Source organism: Sebastes fasciatus, chromosome 14 (genome assembly GCF_043250625.1).
Source record: "Sebastes fasciatus isolate fSebFas1 chromosome 14, fSebFas1.pri, whole genome shotgun sequence".
NCBI classification, from domain to species: Eukaryota; Metazoa; Chordata; class Actinopteri; order Perciformes; family Sebastidae; genus Sebastes; species Sebastes fasciatus.
Genome location: NC_133808.1, coordinates 2,621,009 through 2,637,533, shown reverse-complemented (window position 1 = coordinate 2,637,533; position 16,525 = coordinate 2,621,009). Strand labels below are relative to the sequence as shown.

General features: G+C 42.2%; 1 pseudogene; it reads right to left on the bottom strand.

Moving 5' to 3' along the window:
- LOC141782096 (protein mono-ADP-ribosyltransferase PARP9-like) lies at window positions 1–14,856 on the bottom strand (annotated as a pseudogene).
- Between the last annotated feature and the right edge of the window lie 1,669 nt (window positions 14,857–16,525).

Here is a 16,525-nt window from a genome sequence, read left to right as displayed (position 1 = left end):
GACACAATGAACCCAGAGGAAACAGTGAAGAAATCCCTCCTCAGACCATCCTACAGGTGATGATGTACTTGGGCAGAGCTTGGTAACCACTAAATATGACAGAGATATCAGGCCCTCCGCTCACACTGTCGTACACAACGTGTGGCTCTGCCCCCACAGCAGGAGGCAGAATGAGACCTGGTGTACCAGGGATGGAGTTTCCTGTCAGCACCTCGGCCTCCACCAAGTACACATACTCCTCCTTTCCTCCTTTTGCTCCTTCTGCACCTTCCACACCTCCATGGCCTTCTCGATTTCACCAGCAAAGTAGATGCCCTGTCCGTATGTTGGCTCTGTAAACAGAGGGAGGCACAAAAGAAAAAATAACTGTATTGTTTCTATATTATATCATCCCTCTTCTGACTTTGAGTTTCTCTATCTGTAAGGCTGTCATTCAACACCCTGGAAATTATGATCATTTACCAGACGTAAAGAATTTATTTGCATATTATCAAATTCTATTTGTAGAAGCGTTATCATACCATCAGGTGGTGCGTACTCTGCATGGAATCCAATACGGCTGACCATGTCACAGAACTGTGCAGGAATGCGCTGGAACATTTTTCGAGGAGTGGAGCAGCGGAGCTGTTTTTTCTTGAGGTCAAGGAGCGTCTTCAGTGTAGGGTTCTCCACTCTGTCCACCTAAAAAATAAATATATCACTGGTCAAGCAGTGGTTCACAATGAGACACTTGCAGCTAATTGATCGACAGTATTGGAAACAAATTAGTGCAAACACTCCTCCATTTGAGGAAGTAATATGTTCACTTATTATATTAAACTGCTCATCTGTGAAGCACGATTCATTCAAATACAGACGTAGGCAAAGTTGTTGGTACCCTTCCGTTAAAGAGAGAAAAACCCACAATGGTCACTGAAATAACTTGAAACTGACAAAAGTAATAATAAATAAAAATTTACTGAAAATGAACTAATGAAAATCAGATATTGTTTTTGAATTGTGGTTCAACAGAATCATTTTAAAAAACAAACTAATGAAACTGACCTGGACAAAAAATGATGGTACCCCTAGAAAAGATGTAAAATAATGTGACCATAGGGACATGTTAAACTAAGGTGTGTCCTGTAATTAGCATCACAGGTATCTTCAAACTTCTAATCAGTCAGTCTGCCTATTTAAAGGGTGAAAAGTAGTCACTGTGCTGTTTGGCATCATGGTGTGTACCACACTGAACATGGACCACAGAAAGCTAAGGAGAGAGTTGTCTCAGGAGATCAGAAAGAACATTATAGACCTTCAAGTTAAAGGTAAAGGCTATAAGACCATCTCCAAGCAGCTTGACGTTCCTGTGACTACAGCTGCACATATTATTCAGAAGTTTAAGGTCCATGGGACTGTAGCCAACCTCCCTGGACGTGGCCACAAGAGGAAAATTGATGACATATTGAAGAGACGGATAATACGAATGGTAACCAAAGAGCCCAGAACAACTTCCAAAGAGATTAGAGGTGAACTCCAAGGTCAAGGTACATCAGTGTCAGATCGCACCATCCGTCACTGTTTGAGCCAAAGTGGACTTAATGGAAGACAACCGAGGAGGACACCAAATCATAAAAAAGCGAGACTGGAATTTTCCAAAATGCATATTGACAAGCCACAAAGCTTCTGGGAGAATGTCCTTTGGACAGATGAGACAAAACTGGAGCTTTTTGGCAAGTCACATCAGCTCTATGTTCACAGACGAAGAGATGAAGCATCCAAAGAAAAGAACACTGTACCTAATGTGAAACATGGAGGAGGCTCGGTTATGTTATGGGGCTGCTTTGTTGCATCTGGCACAGGGTGTCTTGAATCTGTGCAGGGTGCAATGAAATCTCAAGACTATCAAGGCATTCTGGAGCGAAATGTGCTGCCCAGTGTCAGAAAGCTTGGTCTCAGTTGCAGGTCATGGGTCCTCAAACAGGATAATGACCCAAAACACAGCTAAAAACACCCAAGAATGGCTAAGAACAAAACATTGGACTATTCTGAAGTGGCCTTCTATGAGCCCTGATCTAAATCCTATTGCACATCTGTGGAAGGAGCTGAAACATGCTGTCTGGAGAAGGCACCCTTCAAACCTGAGACAGCTGGAGCAGTTTGCTCACGAGGAGTGGGCCAACATACCTGTCGACAGGTGCAGAAGTCTCATTGAGAGTTACAGAAATCACTTGATTGCAGTGATTGCCTCAAAAGGTTGTGCAACAAAATATTAAGTTAAGGGTACCATCATTTTTGTATAGGCCAGTTTCATTAGTTTTTTTTTTTAAATGATTCTGCTGAACCATAATTCAAAAACAATATCTGATTTTCATTAGTTAATTTTCAGTGAATTTTTATTTATTATTACTTTTGTCAGTTTCAAGTTATTTCAGTGACCATTGTTGGTTTTTCTTTCTTTAACGGAAGGGTACCAACAATTTTGCCTACGTCTGTACATGAAACCCTGTGAAGACAAATCCAATTGTGACATCAACCAAAAGACAAAACTTTAGTTTCCCACAACCGCATCCCACATGTTGCATTTACACACACTGTACCTTCAACATCCTCAGCTCGTGCTTTCTGAAGACAGATGATCTGTCAAAGAACTCTGGGCGTGAGTTGTCAACTGTCTTTCTTTCAAAGGACACATTGTTAGACAACACAGCATGAAGCATGGTGCGTTCCTCCTCTTTGGCAAACTCCCTCTGGATGTTGCAGAGCATGGCCTCCAACTGCAACCCAGCAACTGCAACATCTTCATCTGAACCGTTTACAATTATGCCCGCGCGACCTTTCTCAAAGAACACCTCGATGAACACGCCCTGTTTGGTTAGACGGGACAGCTGCAGATGCTCTTGCTCGCCAAAGTGCTGGACGAAGTTGTTGCAGATAACGACAGTGCCGGAGGAGTTGAAGAGAAGCCTGCTGAGCCATCGGTCAGCCTCACGCGTGGCTTCGTCAGAGGGCCCGTTCAGGATGATCTGTGGAGTGGGAGCGCCGCCGGCGCCAGCGCCGCCGCCACCGGGATGAGATGCTTTTTTCTGGAGATATCCCATTTGTTCCTCAAAAGCCTGAATGAGACACATCCACAGAGCATGAATTGCATTTCCTCGAATTACTAAGTTAGAGAGCATTTATAAGCAACTGAACTGAAACCCGGTCAACAATTATCAGCAAGTATAGGGAGCGTCTCACACAGCAGGAAACACATAACCACATTCCACCTAACAACATAGATATTACATTAGACCTACCTGATTAAGATTATAGCGACTTTATACAAAGTGTCCCCTTGTCAGTTGTTGTTTAGCATTTTGGTTTAGATTCATAGCTGTTGAAGTTGTCTTTCTAGTGTGATTACTGTCATATTTTAGCCACCCACTGTAGACCACAGACTGTATAAAGATGGACGACGCGTCTCCACTTCCTCCCACTGTACAGAAGTGAAGCCAAAATATCCCGAATACGGGAACTGCCATCTTCAGATTTTGAGGTCAGTTGGAGCCAGTGTCTGCGCAGTAGTGATCGGGCGGTGGAGCCGCGGTAATCGAGGTCACCCCGCCCGAACCAATCGCGAGCTGAGGACGGCCGCAGCTTGTCAGCGAGAGAGACTCACACGTATCACCCCCTTTTTATAGCTTCAAATAACTTATTAAAACCAAATTTAACAGAAAAATGAACAACTGAACATACATCAGCGTGATGAGATCTACCTCACGACCCTTGTTAACCGATTATTAACCGTTAACCGACAAGATTTGTGCCTCGTACCAGCTGCAGGAGCACAACAGATATTGGTTGACAGGAGTCCCCAGTTCAGTTAACTTAGCAGCTACGATGCTGCGTGTAGTGTCGCGGACATGCAGCCACTTTCCCAGTAAAAGTCTCCACCGCACATTTAGTTTAGTTTAGCAGGTTGTCAGCTGTGTGTTGATACTCTGTTTGTCCGGCATAACTTTAGCGAGTGACCAACAAACAGTGTGTGTGTTTGTGCTACGTTAGCAGCTCTAGCATTGCCGGAGGCTTCGTGCTCGCCGCCGCACACGTAGTCTGCGTAACTTTAGCGAGTTTCCAACAGACCGGTGAGTGTGTGTGTGTGTGTGTGTGTTAGTGGTGAGTGTGAGGTTGTTGGTGGTGTTCTAGCTGTGATCGTAGGTGTAGCAGTGTGTGTACAGTTTATTTGTCTGTGAATAAATGCGAAACTACAACTCCTCCACTCCGCTCAAGCGAGCCAGAGACCGGAGCCGACTTCCTGTATCCTGCAACTCCGGCTCCGCGTCTTAAGGTGGGCTGTTAAGGTGGACCAGCTTTTTCCTTAAAGAGACGAGCTGCTCCCCTGAGCCGCTCAGCGTTTTTTAACATTATATTATATTAAAAGGACTATTTGTAACTTTTAAGTGTATAAATGTACCGGGTCAGGACACATGCGCATTCGCGTGTGGCCGCTGCCTCTCCTCCTCTGCCTGCTTGCCTTCACTCAGACAGCGCGCGCGTTCTCGCTCAGCTCGCTCCACCTCTAGGCGTGAACGCGCGCTCACTCCACACTGCAGAAGAGTTAGTTTAGCTCTGAGAATATCTAGTGAATGTACAGTGGACGTTTGTGCAGAAATAACTGCTGCAGCTCCTCCAGACCAGCAGAGGTTTCCCGTGTCTTGTGAAGTGACGGGGCTCCGCAGAGAGAAACGTTATCGTCTCGTTACCGACTGGGTGCCGGTGTCTCCCTGCTCTCTCCGACTGCGGGCGGAGAGAGCAAGGAGACACGCTGCAGAGCCCCGCTGCATCAGCCTGCACTGAGACAGGAAAAGCCAACACTAGGATCAGATCTAAATCATGTTCATGGAGAGACCTTCGTCTGGTCAGCTAACATTACTGCCAAGCAGCTGAAATATAGAGTGATATTGTGGTTTTAGCTGACGTGTGTCGCCTCACTGTTTTGAGCGATGCTCGTTCAGGTATATTTAGAGTGAGCAAGCGCTAGCCCGACGCTGACTTTCGTTGATTTCACAGCCACAGGTGTCGCTGTTAACAAGCATTTCTGAAAGTTAGAAATAGTCCCTTTAAGATTTCTTTGAACCGTTTTAACCGATAGCGTTAATCGGTCAAAATGCTTAATGTCGGTTAACGGTTAAACAGCAAATAATGGACATCCCTAGTTTGGATTGTAATTTGGACAAGTTCGTATGCATTCATCTCTTGTTATACAAACATTTGTTTTATACATATGTCTAATTATTATTATGTGATCTTGCCTGAACCTGAGCGTTGGCGATACCTTAATAAATGAAGGTTGATCACCGCCGGTGGAGGATATTACTGATCCAGACTTCTCTACATATCTGATTGAATCTCGTAAGGCTGACTGTTGTCTGTAAATAACCAACGTGTTAACAGACAACTGTTTGATCTATAGGCTATTTAGTTGGAGACGACAGTCTGATGCTGCTGTAACGTTAATGTATGACTGTATTACTGCAGCAGCCTCCCACTCAAGCTAACGTTAGCTAGCCATGCTAGTCACTGTCACCAGCATTATTTAGCCATTTACCACACTGACAGTGAATATTAACGTATCATATGAGCCTCAGATCTCAGTGTGAAAGCCTCGGTTAACCCGCTACACAACAGCTTTTCAGCATTTTCTCTCCTGTAACAGCAACGTTCTTTCTATTATATCATTTTTAGGTATGTGGCAGGGGAACAAATCAGAGATCAAGGTTTTTGGATTTATTGTTGGTGCAACCAACTACACCGTAACTCTTTGGGATAGCGTTATTACTATTACCGGTTTGTTTAAAGTAGAAGTTTGGAGACATGTTTCAACTTCTTCTCTTTAAGCTGTTCCCGTCTACGAGGGACACAGGATTATTTCCCCCCAAAAGGGTGCGTGGTCATGAGAGCCTACTCTGGGTGACGTATTGCCGGTCTGATGCATCTGCTAACATGGAGGGGGCGGGATTTATGACCTATACTGCAGCCAGCCACCAGGGGGTGATCAAGCTGCTTTGGCTTCGCTTTTGGGGAGCTGTCATGTCGTCCATCTTTATATACAATCTATGCTGTAGATACACACGACCTATAAGGCAATATTATTCCAACATCATGACAGCATTTTTGAAATACAACCTTAAATGTGTTGTTGTCAGAAGGATATATGACAAAGTAAACATCCATCTTCTTTGGGACCTTTTGGGCGAAGTCGGCCACTGCATTAGACATGATCTCGGCAGCTTCTTTTTTACCGAACCCGAGGGCTCCTTGGCTGATGACAGGAAAGGTGATTGACTTGTAGCCACTTGCGACTGCCAGCCATAAACAATCCAATACGGATTTTAAAAGAATCTGTAATGAATGAATCAGTGGACAAATAGACAAATTCAAGCTCTTATTAATGTTCAACATAAACACTTTATACATAGATATGTGCTTTATTAACAGTGTGCATTCTAGGCTTTCAGTTGTGCTATTTCTCACTACTTGGAATGTGTGCTCTCTTGATCAAGAAAACAGATCTAAACAAATTAACTCTATGATAGAATATGTTTTTGAGATGTCACATATTTAATCTACATTTGATTTATTTACAGTTTTGCATATATCAGACTATGAACAAAAGCACAAAAACATAATGTATTATCCCTTTACTTAAACGCCCCATAACAGTTAAACTCATACTGTACCTGCCGTGCTCCGTCGCTTCCCTTTGCAGTGCAACGAGTATGATACACCTCTTTACATGGACGCATGTAGGGTTTTGTGGTGATGACATATCCTTTCTGAGGAGCATTTTAAATTTCTTGTTGCATTTTGTTACCAGCTTTCTGCAGTAAGGCTTTGGAGATTTCACCAATGCTCAAGTCCCGGTCTGATGATGCAGTGTTTACGATGACATCTGTCTGAGAGAAAACATAGTTGGTACATGAAAATACAAATATGCAGTTTGTGACAAGTACTACGTACATACTGCGGCTTTAATATTTTTCTTTAAATGTTAGAGAAGCTTAGCTACTGTTGTTCTTTACATGTGAATCCAACTATGGACCAGACTGTGTATGCATGTCTGTGAAGATAAGGGTAGTAAAAGTTTAAATATTCTTGAAAATGTAAAAAATACATACAAATATTTTTGTTATACGAGCAGCCATCCACATTAAAGGGACAGTGTGTAGGATTTGGTGGCATCTAGCAGGGTTGTTGCAGATTGCAACCAACTGAGCACCCCTATGCTCACTCCTCTCTTTCCAAGACTGTGGTAACGTGAGCCGAGCCAAGTGCAACCGTGGTAACGCCGTTCGCCTCGCTCAGAGGCCATCCTTACCATAATAACACTACTTTAGGAGCAACGGAAGTCAGACGGCGGCTGGCGGTACCATGGTTTGGCTCTCTGCGGTTCACGTTAGTTTCGCAAGTGTGTCAGAGAACTACTGTCGCCTTCAGGTAACGTAAAAACGCAAAAGGCTCTCTCTAGAGCCGGTGTTTTCTTTGTCCATTCTGGGCTACTGTAGAAACATGGCGGAGCAACATGGCGGACTCTGTGGAGAGGACCCGCTCCCTATGTAGATATGAGGGGCTCATTCTAAAGCCAAGTTCACACAACACGACTTTCAAAGTCATCAGATTGCTGTACAGTTCACACTACACAACTTGTTGTCTTGTAATCAGGAGTCTTTAAGTCGTTGTGGTTTTCACACTACATGACTGACCGGTGACAGGGGGTCACACACTACAAGATCTTTCACCAGGAGGAATCCCTGATGAGGTCTCCAAACTACGTTTAGTCACAAAAACACGGGCGAGAAATACACGGTAAATGACGTATGCATCATACGCGAGACACACTGCTGATGTTGTTGTTGGCACGTGTTACACAAAAAACCTGTTTCCACCAGTTTCAACATAATTTTTTACTTTTTATTCCTCTAGAGCAGTGGTTCTCAAACTATGGTATGTGTACCACTGTTGGTACAGTGCTTCCTCTAGTGGTACGCGGAAGAATCTCTGAAATATTTTTTAAAAATTAAATAAAATTAATTTAAAAACATGTAATACTATCAAAATACCACTACAAATGAAAACACCTTAACCATGAGGTCATTGAAATGGGATTTCAAATAAGTTTCTGCTTTGCTGTAATATTTTTTATTTTGAAACAAAAAACGTATGAACGTGCTACTACCCCGCGACGTAGCAGCTATGTAGTTGGGTAGTAGTGCGTGCAAACATCCACGATTAGTTACAAGCTAAACTGTGATGACAAGATAGTAAGCGGAGGTAGCTAAAATGATGAAGGGTTCAAAAACACTGCAATCGTGGCTCCAAACGGGAACTATTATTATGGTTTTATGGAAGAGTTTAAGTGCCAGTTCTAGTGCTACCCCTTTGTACAGCGTGGCTGTGGCCGTCAAAAGTCAACAATAAGTAATATTATTATTAAGAATAAATTTGCCTCCTGCGTGACCTGTGCATTGCTGACTAGGGTAGGCCTACGCTACTGTATTTTAACATCAGTCATAATGGTGGAGAGCCAAATATTTTCTGAGGTGGTACTTGATGTAAAAAGTTTGAGAACCACTGTTCTAGATGCAACAACAACTTTGCTCCGTGTTGCAAATGCAGCACATACAGTAGGTTCTTATTGTTACAGGCGACCCCTCCTCCCCCAGGTTTCCCCTCAACCCGTGTCTGGAGCTCTTATTGGCTGTAGCTCGTGGCCGGAGTCCCCGACAGGTCCAGATAATTACCACGCTAGATATCTGGAATGTGTCTGTGAGGCATCATTGAGCGTCTTTGAGCAGTTCACACATGACGCTCGAGCCCCGATGTGCGAGCGGCGAGCCAACGTTCTGATCTGGGACTTTTGTCGGTGAGCTCCAAAAACTGTCAGGGAGCGAAAAATCAGGGCTAAAGTCGTGTAGTGTGAACTAGGCTGAAGTTAACGAAAACACAATTGTTAGTTTCAGGTGATTATGCACTTAAAGAAAACATAGTTGTGAATATTAAATTCCATTTCTGCTAATACATCCCCAAAAATGTTACACACCGTTCCTGTAAATGTGTAAAATAAGTAAATAAATCAATTAACTAATTAATGCAGAAACATTACAGATTCTTACCTGCTGTTCCTCAATTTTTCCCCTCTTCAGTGTCAGATGGACATTTCCAAGCTGGACAGTCGTTGTTGAGGTTTTGGCATCACTTATGCTTTTACTGGCGGCTAACAGCTGACGGCAGGTCCTCTCCATTTCTTTGACCGTAGGCTCGTCATTGTTCACAAGGAGGATCTCTTTGGGAAGATGTCCTAGAGAGTAGGAGAAGGAGCTTTCACAGTAGCATTTCACAGTTCTCACTATGGTGTTGGCACATTCTGGCAGGGGATAGTTGAACAGACCGGAGCTTATAGCAGGAATGGCAACAGACTGCAGACGGTGCTCCTTAACTCTATCAAGGATGCTCACGATGGCCCTCTCCAACAGCCATTCCGCCCCAAAAACATCAGACGTAGAGGGATGTTTTGATAGGTATGGGCCCACAGCATGAATTATCTTCTTGCATGGTAGGGACCCAGCATCAAAGACAAGTGCATCTCCTGTTTTCAATTCACTGTGCTTCTTGATGTAATCATCACTCTCTCTTTGGATTTGTGGACCACCAGCGTTGGACGGAGCTAGAGCAAGGCCGCCATAATGCTGAAGACGATCATTTGCCGCATTCACAACAGCATCCACCTGGAAATTGGTGAGATCGGCCTTCCACACAGACACCTGAACACCTCCATACAGCGTAGCATCACACCTCCTCTCTGGGACAACAGGTGGCCTCGTCTTCTGCGCACTGCTCGGATCTCTTTCAAAATTCACACCATCGATGGTGGCCACACATCCAAACTTGCTTTGAAGGACTTCACCCAGAGCAGGGCCACATTGTCTCACAATGTTGAGTGACTTCCCATGAAGAGGAATATCGAGTTTACTGGTCATGGTTCCTAAACAGAGCTATGGAAAAACATAGTGTGAGTAAATCATCCAATAACACCAGTATTTGGTTAATATATGTGATACACAGCGTTAGAACACCTCAAACACCATGCACGAATGAATGACTGACAATGTCTTTACATGTTCAATAAATATGTTGAGCTGAATGTGTAAGAAATATGATCGTAGCACATGATTTTTTTAGATTACCTGTCTCATGCACTACTGTCAGGATATACTGACCATTTTATAAAAATTACTTTTTTTAATCATATTTGCTCCAATCTTGCCCACTGCAGCTTTAATAGCCTGCAGGGGATCGTACTTCTTTCCCTCACAGATAAGTGCTGATTTCCTTTCCCTCCAGTAGAGGGAGACACAGACAGTATCCAATGTACATGGTTATCCCATTCAATTATCAATCACCTCTCAAAAAGACATGAGCTGAATGTGCTCCTATCCCATAATACTACATAAAGGAATATGTTTAGTGTACTGCTTGGCAATAAGTATACAAGAAAGTTATTATGCTTTACTTTTTTGTAAAATGTAAAATTTGGAAACTTTACAAAGAGAAAGCAAAACATGTATTCAATACTACGTTTTCTGAGGTGTTCCTGCAGTTGCCTCAATGAGCTGCTCCTCCATTGTGCTGCACTTAAAAATAAAGTTTGCTTTCCTTTATTAGCATACTGACATCTAACGTTCGCCTCCTTAAAGCTGCAGTGGGTAGTTATGAAGCAAATATGAATATAAAAAGTTATTTTTATAAAACGGTTGCTATATTCTGACAGTAGTGCATGAGACAGGTAATATGAACAAAATCATGTTCCTCTCTGTCCTCCGGTGCTCCTAACGGCAACGTGCTCCTAATGAGAAGGCTTGTGAAACGGCAGCCATGTTGAGATCAGTTGAGGAAATACCAAGCACCACCCACCAGCCGGAGCAAACTTTCTCATTTTACAGCTGAACAGTATACTACAAGATGTTTCTGAACACATTTTAAGCGATAAATAGGCATTACAGTAACAAAATATTGATTTATATTGATCAGCGCTGCCTAGTTTGACCGTTTGGTCGGAGTTTGCGAGTGATTCACAGCTGCCTCTGTTAAATGAACAGCCAATAGGAATGCTCTCTCTTTCTGAAATGACCTGTGGTGTTTTAAACCCTGAGAACAGAGCCATGAAGAGGTGCAGACAGAGTTGCCAGGTCTGCTTATTATAAGCGACTTTGGGCTTTTTTCCTGAAAAGTTGCTTAGAAATATTGGTAGTCGCGGGTTGTGTTTTTTTGGGCTTGTTTCTAAATTGTAGTTGTGTAGTTATGTGTATTTGGGCTTGCTACTGTCCCTCTCCATTCGAAGGCAGTTTGCCGTAATTGTAAGTGTGATATACAAGCCCATCATGCCGATCTGGTTCAATATGTTAGCACTGAAAAACATAAAAGAAACGCAGCACCGTTCTCTTTAAAGAGGCTCACCGTCACTGCAGTCACAGTCTTTGCAAAAATGCAAAAATGAAAATAAATGTTCAATTTGTTTTAGTTTAGTTGACAAGAAAAATGTAAAGTTAAAAGTTAAAAATGGATGGAAAAATGACGTGAAACATTCAACTTCTTTAAGTACAGTTGACAAGAAAAATATAAAGTTACAAGCTAAAAATGAAATAAAATGTTCTACTACTTTAAAGGGACTGTTTGTAACTTGTTACACGTATAAATTACCCGGGTCGGTGTCCCATGCGTGCTCGCGTGTGGCTACTCTGTTCAGACAAGACTCCAACACAAACTACACGGAAGCACCAAAACCTCAAAGTTATATCTAGTGAAGCCCGTCTTTCAAAACAGTGTTGGCCGCGGTCGGAGGACGCGGGGGACAGTACCGCCGTCAGGCGGCGGCAAAGGGTACAGCTGTCCCCGGGCCCAAGGCCAGGGTCATGCAAAGGTCTATGGTTGACCCTTCAATGGGATCAAGAACAACACTTAACTTACAGATCTATATCACTGACAGTGCAAGTTAAATATACTTACATGATAAATAAATATATTGGTATCATTAAAACACCTTTCAACTTATCATCTCATACACGGATTCAGATGTCCCAAATCATAAATATAAATATAAATATGATGTAACGGAACTTCCTGCTGTAGGCCCCTATATGATAAAATATGATGATAGTGAAGATGACAGAAGTTGAGTTGATTAACTAGAGAGGTGCAGACAGAGTTGCACATGATTTGAGTCAAGTGATTGACGTGTATCGTTATTTCAGAGTTCTTTTTGCCATAGGTTTATTTTATAAATAGTTTGATTTAAAATCAATACACGGGCTAGATACGACCTGGGATATCTTTGTACAGTGAATATCTTTGTGTCACATATATTTTTACAGTGGGGGGGGGGAGCGGCATATTTACAAAGATATATGACACAAAGATATTCACTGTACAAAGATATATTCATATTTGTGTTATATATCTTTGTACAGTGAATATATATATATAATATAATATAAGTATATTTTTACAGTGGGGGGAGGGCGGCATATTTACAAAGATATATGACACAACTATATTCGCTGTACAAAGATATATGACACAAAGATATTCGCTGTACAAAGATATATGACACAAAGTGAATATACTGTATTTCTGTCATATATCTTTGTGTCATATTTTGGGACCCTTAAAGTAACTGTTTATTTCCATTGAATAAAAGAGCATTTATACATTAAGCATCATTATTGCATGTCTTGATAAACCACAGTGAAGGTGTTAATAAATAAATAATAAATAAGGTATATGATCTAAATTAGAAAAGTTCTGATCTGTCAGGAATAGACGTGGTTTTAAATATTAATAACTATTACAGACTGTGGGCTAAAATGCACGAGAAGCCTGATTGTCCTTTACAATAATTCACTAGCTACATGTTTATAATCAGGCAGGCAAACTCATTAAAATACATAATAATTAAGATCAGTGTATATGATGGAATAGTAGCATTAGAATGTGCCAGAGGTCACCAAATTTGGGCTTTTGTAAAAGAAAAAATTCTCCAGGCGAGCCTCATGCCCCCAGACCCCCCTAGCTGGCTACTGTTTCCCTCTGGCTTTCTACTCCATATCCTTGTGGAAATCCCTGATTGGGGGCTCAACAAAATAAAAGCCCGGGTACAGAGAGAACACGAAAATGAAAGGATCAGAGAGGCAATGAACACATTTCTGGAGAAGCAGCAGGTATGACAGGTGAAGCTGAGCATATAAAGATGAGGAGCTAGGCAGACTAGCAAATAAGACCCACTAGTAGGCTCATTTTTAAAGTTGGGAGTGAATATGAATATTGTCTAATATATAATATAATAATATCATATGAGACTAGGCGACCTGGAGTCGGGGCGGATGAGGGGCCTAATTTGGAAAGTCTGTCCCCCTGCCCACAATTCCTAATGGCTGGCCTGGCGGTGGAGACCGTAGCTTTGGTCTCCAGGGCCGGAATCTCTGCTGTACTCTGCTCCGCTCGCTCCACCTCACGTGCATGCGTGCACACTCCACACTGCAGAAGAGTTAGTTTAGCTCTGAGAATATCTAGTGAATGTACAGTGGACGTTTGTGCAGAAATAACTGCTGCAGCTCCTCCAGACCAACAGAGGTTTCCTGTGTCTTGTGAAGTGACGGGGCTCCGCAGAGAGAAACGTTATCGTCTCCGACCAAAACTCCGGTGTCTCCCCTGTTCCCTCCGACCGCGGTCGGGAGGCTGAGGCAGGAAAAGCCAACACTAGGATCAGCATTGATTCATGGAGAGACCTTCGTCTGGTCAGCTAACATTACTGCCAAGCAGCTGAAATATAGAGTGATGTTGTGGTTTTAGCTGACGTGTGTCTCCTCCCTGTTTTGAGTGATGCTCGTTCATGTCTATGTAGAGAGAGCACAAGCACGAGCAACAGGACGCTGACTTCCGTTGACTTAACGGCCACAGGTGTCGCTGTTAACAAGACATTCTGAATCTTACAAACATTCCCTTTAAGTTTAGTTGACAATAAAAATGTTACAAGCTAAAAATGGATGATAAAATGAAATGAAATGCATGCAATCCAAAATAAATTCATACATAGGCTATATATGAAGTGATCAAGTGGCTGCCTCTCTCTCATATTGTGTCATATTGAGTTTTGGACTTTTTTTGGGGGGAGTTGCTTCTTTTGGGATTGTTTCTATAGACCTGGTTGCTTGTTGCTTGTTTCTCTGGAGAGATCTGTCAACACTAGGTGCAGAAGTGTAGTTTTCTCTCAGAACACTTGAGTTACAACATGCTGCAAGGTTATTATGGAAACATTGTGCCTACTGCAGCTTTAATGTGGACAGCTTCCTCATCAACACAGCGACACTGACGGTGTAAAAGACATAGTAGACATTCTCCGTTTCACTGTTCACAACCTTATTTGACTTATCAACATAGTTGAGTTAGCTCTGGATTCATTAAGCAACTATTTTATATATTTAACGAGTAACGTTGTCAGCGCGAGCTACCTGACGCACGGTGCTCACGAGACAACAGAACAAATAGCTTTGTGTTAGTTTATAGTTATAGTATAGTTTATAGTTTATAGTTTATAGTATAGTTTATAGTTATAGTATAGTTTATAGTTATAGTATAGTTTGTAGTTCTTCATAGTTTAAAGTTCTTAATAGTTTATAGTTCTTAGTAGTTGAAGTCTAACGTGTACTTCGACCCTAATATGACATTCAGCTAATGTGAAAGACTAAATAAAGTGATATGATGAGATAATACTCACCCACCTCTCTGGGTAGTCCCGAGGAGAAGCAGAAAGTGAGACAGAGAGACAGAGAGACAGGGAGACAGAGAGACAGAGACAGAGACAGAGACAGGGAGACAGTGAGACAGGGAGACAGGGTGAGGGTGTCTCTTCAAACTGCCGACTGTTAACCAAGTTTTGGTTGAATTTCACTTCTCTGTCATACGACCACTGGACAGCTGTGTCCTGTCTTCAGCTGTGTCCTGTCCTCAGCTGTGTCCTGTCTCTAGCTGTGTCCCAGTCTGCGTCAACACTTCATGGCTGAACTCGTGACCAACGTTGAAAACAAGCCAGCAGTCCCTCACCCTCACCGTCTCCATCATTTCCTGAGAAACAAAAGTGAAAGTAGATCAGGATCAGAGGGTATGGAAAGCCTTTTGAGCATTTATTCCATATCCTTGATATCAGACGTCAGTGTCCTCCACTAGTTCGATCTTTGTCAGCTCTAGTTGGACATTTGATCGCAATAGTTGGCCATTTTGTCTTACTAGTTGAAAAAAAACTCTTACTAGTCACTGTTTTTCAGCAACTAGTGGCACTTTTATCCAACTAGTTCCAACAGAAGCCTTACTAGTGAGACTGTGCACCACACTAGTAGGACCAAAGCCCAACTAGTCAGCTTTTTGACGCACTAGTGGACCTCTGGACCCAACTAGTAACGCTGACAGTCTTACTAGTTAACTAGTAAGCTGCAAAAGCTTTGACATGTTAACTAGTAAAGGACATATTTACCTCACTACTTAACTAGTGACCTATAATTTCCTGCACTAGTTAACTAGTGAGGGCCAAAATGATCACTAGTTAACTAGTTAAGACCAAAATGTCCACTAGTTAACTAGTTAAAGCCCTTTGACCTTACTAGTTAACTAGTGTGGCTCAAAATGTTCACTAGTTAACTAGTAAGGGACAAAATGTTCACTAGTTGCACTAGTGAAGGTCTTTTTGACCTTACTAGTTAACTAATGTGGGCCAAAAAGAGCCACTAGTTAACTAGTAAGTGCCAAAATGTCCACTAGTAACACTAGTCAGGGTCTTTTTGACCTTACTAGTTAACTAGTGAGGCTCAAAATGTTTACTAGTAGTACTAGTGAAAGCTAAAATGCTTACTAGTTCACTAGTTGCAGTAAATGCTAATGAGGAGGCGGGAAATGGAAGCTTCCTATTGGCTCTCCAGCAGGAATTCCACCCAGCCAAAATGTAACCCTATAAAGCCTGATGAGCTTTCACTGTTGTTTACTGACAGCTCCTTGTTCTCTGTCCATGCAGAATAAAGCAGCTAATGAATGTCCCTTCAGATGAATCATCTTTTCTATAAACAACATGAATCAAAAGGTATTAAATAGTTTTTTTCTGTTATTCTGCAAATTCACTGCTTGATTTTATTTTTATCAACAGAAACACCAGGGGAGGAAATACCCGCTCTCTAATTCAAAATAAAAGCCCATAGCAGTGGTGATGGTTAAAGTATAGTTATTATAGTTTGTCGACCTATATATAAACACTATACAAATTACATTCTAAACAATGAGTAGGCCTACATCAGAAAAATCAACTCTGCCGGCTCACTTTCATCATAGCTTGTTATGAAGTAACAGTTATATTTTGGCTGCATGGCTCTGTTTGGAGCTCCCTGCCCGTCCAGCAGCAGGAGAGCAGCGACCTACACAACAATCACTTCTAAACCGTGGCACTGATATAGTACAACACAGATAA